The 5,312-nt window shown below is 44.6% G+C and overlaps 1 pseudogene; it reads left to right on the forward strand.

The window, feature by feature from the left end:
* The first annotated feature begins 3,811 nt into the window (after window positions 1-3,811).
* Window positions 3,812-4,820, forward strand: LOC113907740 (annotated as a pseudogene).
* Window positions 4,821-5,312: the final 492 nt, after the last annotated feature.

The raw sequence follows: 5,312 nt of genomic DNA on the forward strand, positions 1-5,312 counted from the left end.
GCCTAACAATTTTAGAGGAGAGCTAAAATTTAAATTACTCCTGGTACTCACAATTCTGCTGCTCTCAGAAGGATCCAAATGGGACGACTTGGTCAGGCAACTGAAGAATAGTGGAGGATACATCTGTAAGCACAAGAAATAATTTATTCTTTCAGTAATCTATTTCCCAGAGCCCCCCGATTTGCCTGGCAGGTAGTAGCAGTAGTAGTAGTAGCAGTAGTGTATGTTCAGTAATGTCTGACTCTTTGTAACCCCATGAACTGTAGCTTGTCAGGCTCCCCTGTCCACAGGCTTTTCCAGGCAAAAATAGTAGAGCGGGTTGCCATTTCCTCCTCCAGGGTATCTTCCCAACCAGGATTGAACCCAATTCTCCTGCCTGCATCTCCTGCACTGGCAGGAGGCTCCATCTGGGGCACCAGGGTAGTAGGATCTTGATAAATATTTGTTCTGTGGATGAAAAATGATGCCTGCCACATTTGCAAACAAAGAATGCTGTGGCATTCTAGCCATCACCCACAACCTACCAGACCCTGATAGTAAGCCCTGAGGAGCTCAGGAAGGAGAAAAAGGGGCTTTCCTCAGCCACCCACAATGGTGCACCCTGAGGAGACTCAGGATGGGGAAGAACTGGATCCTGGTCTTAGCTAGCCAAGGTGCAAGGAGCCCAGACTTCTGCATCTTTCTATACTTAGAAAAGCTTAAAAAAAAAAAAAGAAGAAAGAAATGTTTTATTTTCTTCTATTAACAGTAATCTTTTGATGTTCTGATTACCTGGTTTATGTTGCAAAACTCCTATATAACCTGGTTCATCCTTTACCTCTTCAGAATAGTCCCTTAGTGCGATCTGGGAGTATATCTTTCAGGCTATGTGCAAGCTGGGTCCTGTCCGACTCTTTGCCACCCCATGGACTGTAGACCGCCAGGCTCCTCTTTCCATGGGATTTCCCAGGCAGGAATAGTGGAGTGGGTATTCATCCATTTCCTTCTCCAGGGGATCCTCCTCACACAGGATAGAACCATATCTCTTGCACTGGCAGGTGGATTCTTCACCACTGAGCCACCTAGGATGCCTCTTCCAGGCTTTACTCCTCAGGAAATTCACCAAATCAAACATAATTTTCAACTTTCAGGTTGTGCATATTTTTCAGTTAACAGCTGAATGACTTATTTAACACATATTTGAAATATAGACAATACACAAAGGTTACTGTGATCAAACTACCAGGTGTATATATATATATATATATATTTATATAGATAGATAGATAGATAGACAGATATATAGTGTAAATCTTTTGCTTTATATTCAGATCATTTCAGATCATATCAGTCGCTCAGTCGTGTCCGACTCTTTGCGACCCCATGAATTGCAGCATGCCAGGCCTCCCTGTCCATCACCAACTCCCGGAGTTCACTGAGACTCACGTCCATCGAGTCAGTGATGCCATCCAGCCATCTCATCCTTTGTCGTCCCCTTCTCCTCCTGCCCCCAATCCCTCCCAGCATCAGAGTCTTTTCCAATGAGTTAACTCTTTGCATGAGGTGGCCAAAGTACTGGAGTTTCAGCTTTAGCATCATTCCTTCCAAAGAAATTGCAGGGCTGATCTCGTTCAGAATGGACTGGTTGGATCTCCTTGCAGTCCAAGGGACTCTAAGAGTCTTCTCCAACACCACACTTCAAAAGCATCAATTCTTCGGCGCTCAGCCTTCTTCACAGTCCAACTCTCACATCCATACATGACCACAGGAAAAACCATAGCCTTGACTAGACGAACCTTTGTTGGCAAAGTAACGTCTCTGCTTTGGAATATGCTATCTAGGTTGATCATAACTTTTCTTCCAAGGAGTAAGCATCTTTTAATTTCATGGCTGCAGTCACCATCTGTAGTGATTTTTGAGCCCAGAAAAATAAAGTCTGACACTGTTTCCACTGTTTCCCCATCTATTTGCCATGAAGTGATGGGACCAGATGCCATGATCTTCGTTTTCTGAATGTTGAGCTGTAAGCCAACTTTTTCACTCTCCACTTTCACCTTCATCAAGAGGCTTTTGAATTCCTCTTCACTTTCTGCCATAAGGGTGGTGTCATCTGCATATCTGAGGTTATTGAGATTTCTCCTGGCAATCTTGATTCCAACTTGTGTTTCTTCCAGTCCAGCGTTTCTCATGATGTACTCTGCATATAAGTTAAATAAGCAGGGTGACAATATACAGCCTTGACGAACTCCTTTTCCTATTTGGAACCAGTCTGTTGTTCCATGTCCATTTCTAACTGTTGCTTCCTGACTTGAATACAGATTTCTCAAGAGGCAGATCAGGTGGTCTGGTGTTCCCATCTCTTTCAGAATTTTCCACAGTTTATTGTGATCCACACAGTCAAAGGCTTTGGCATAGTCAATAAAGCAGAAATACATGTTTTTCTGGAACTCTCTTGCTTTTTCCATGATCCGGCAGATGTTGGCAATTTGATCTCTGGTTCCTCTGCCTTTCCTAAAACCAGCTTGAACATCAGGAAGTTCACCGTTCACATATTGCTGAAGCCTGGCTTGGAGAATTTTGAGCATTACTTTACTAGCGTGTGAGATGAGTGCAATTGTGCGGTAGTTTGAGCATTCTTTGGCATTGCCTTTCTTTGGGACTGGAATGAAAACTGACCTTTTCCAGTCCTGTGGCCACTGCTGAGTTTTCCAAATTTGCTGGCATATTGAGTGCAGCACTTTCACAGCATCATCTTTCAGGATTTGGAATAGCTCAACTGGAATTCTATCACCTCCATTAGCTTTGTTCATAGTGATGCTTTCTAAGGCCCCCTTGACTTCACATTCCAGGATGTCTGGCTCTAGGTCAGTGATCACACCATCATGATTATCTGGGTCGTGAAGATCTTTTTTGTACAGTTCTTCTGTGTATTCTTGCCATCTCTTCTTAATACCTTCTGCTTCTGTTAGGTCCATACCATTTCTGTCCTTTATCGAGCCCATTTTTGCATGAAATGTTCCTTTGGTATCTCTGATTTTCTTGACGAGATGTCCAGTCTTTCCCATTCTGTTGTTTTCCTCTATTTCTTTCCATTGATCACTGAAGAAGGCTTTCTTATCTCTTCTTGCTATTCTTTGGAACTCTGCATTCAGATGTTTATATCTTTCCTTTTATCCTTTGCTTTTTGCTTCTCTTCTTTCACAACTATTTGTAAGGCCTCCCCAGACAGCCATTTTGCTTTTTTGCATTTCTTTTCCATGTGGATGGTCTTGATCCCTGTCTCCTGTACAATGTCACGAACCTCATTCCATAGTTCATCAGGCACTCTATCAGATCTAGGCCCTTAAATCTATTTCTCACTTCCACTGTATAATCATAAGGGATTTGATTTAGGCCATACCTGAATGGTCTAGTGGTTTTCCCTACTTTCTTCAATTTAAGTCTGAATTTAGCAATAAGGAGTTCATGGTCTGAGCCACAGTCAGCTCCTGGTCTTGATTTTGCTGACTGTATAGAGCTTCTCCATCTTTGGCTGCAAAGAATATAATCAATCTGATTTCGGTGTTGACCATGTATTAGTAAAAATTGAAAAAACAAAAAACATGTCCATGTATTAGTAAAAATTGAAAAAACAAAAAACAAAAAACAGAGTTTCAGTTGCCATGCTGTGGACAGGGAGGCCTGAATCTTAGCTCTACGCGGGTTTTGGGGCTCCAAAGCCTGCATGGGACTCTCTAGCCCGCTAGCCTTACTTGCCTGCTCCTCCGGCTTTTGGCCCGGAGCTTGGCCCCGCCTACTCGCCCAGTGCTGTTCAAGACGGTCGCCTGCGGTCATGGTGCCCTCCTAGAAGGAGCCCGCCACCTCGTGGGGGATCAGCGAAACTTAACCACTGGGGTCCCGCCTCCTTGGGGGCTGCTTGGCTGCTTAGTCCTGGAGCCTCTGATGGCCGGAGGTGGCCACAGCAGAACACGTGGAAGATAGAGCTGGTGAGCGCTGGGCTCCCTGAGCTCCGTGAGGCAAGGTCGGGCTGGCTGGTGACGTTGGCCACCCTGTGAGGCAACCGGTCCGTGTTCAGCATCCCAGAACGCCTGCGAGGTGCTCTTCACGTCACTGCTGAAGAGCTTGGGGTCCAAGGACAGTGGCAAGATTGTCTTCAAGACAGCTTGGGTAAGTGCTCTCTCCATGGGGATGATTGTCTTCTGCTGCCCGTTAGCGTCTTCACAGAGATGTTTGATTATTAGAAAACAGGTGTGGTGGTTCTGCTGTTGAGGTTGTTGGACGCTTGCCCGGTTCTTTAATAAGCTCCATTGAGCCTCTATACCTTTTCTTGTGGAATCCTGTTTGCCAGGATTTGCGAAAATCCTGTTTGCCTACCTGCCTTCACTGGTCATTCGGGGGCACTATTTCAAGAAGCTCCTTGGACGGGTGAATGCCACTCTGATCTCTGGCAGCAATGCCTTCCTGGTTTTGTTGCCTTTCCTTCTGAGGGTTCTGACTGACAGCTGGGGCCTCTTTAGACACAGAGTCCTCTGCCTCTTCACATTTGTTCTCTTTCTGGCTGGCTTTACTTACGGACCCCTTGCCTTCTGTGTAAAGATGGTGGGACCAAAGGAGCCAACAGATTCTCCCTCTTTTCCCTGAGAAACTTCAGTTAACCCCAGTTCAGTTTTGCCGTCTTCAGGGTGACAGCTTATGTTGTGTCGGCAGTTGGAATATCGGTTGCACTTTTAGGAGACCCTGTGCCTTATTTTCTCTTGAGTTGGCCATGCCTTGCTGGGGTTATTTCAGAAGTGGAGTGCTGCTTCTTAGCCACACTGCGCCAAGACCAAAGTTTTCTTTGACTTGCAAGTTTCCCTTCTGTTCCCTCAGAACTAGAACAGAGGCAAGGTTGGACCACCCCCACCCTCAGCATGCTGAGCAGCCACGGACTGAACTCAGGAGGAAATGGGCTAATGTGAATGAGAGGTTATCACATAACCCTTTTTCCAGCTTCCGCATCTCCTCCTTTAGTCTAGTTTCTTGCCTGGAGAATCCCATGGATAGAGGATCCTGGCAGGCTACGGTCCATAGGGTCACAAAGAGTCAGACACAACAGGATCCACTTAGCACAGCACAGCATAGCACATTTTGTGAATATGAGAAAATTAAAATGCTTTTCACAATCTATAACAAGCAGTTTATATACATAGTTTTATGTTCAATTTTGTTTCCTGCAATAAACATAAAGCATTAGCTGAAGAAACCATGAGCAAATGTGTAAATTCTAGAAAGTTATGATTTTTATATCAACTAGAAAGCAAATTATGATAGAGAAAAATAAGTATTAAACTATA

Source organism: Bos indicus x Bos taurus, chromosome 17 (genome assembly GCF_003369695.1).
Source record: "Bos indicus x Bos taurus breed Angus x Brahman F1 hybrid chromosome 17, Bos_hybrid_MaternalHap_v2.0, whole genome shotgun sequence".
Lineage (NCBI taxonomy): Eukaryota > Metazoa > Chordata > Mammalia > Artiodactyla > Bovidae > Bos > Bos indicus x Bos taurus.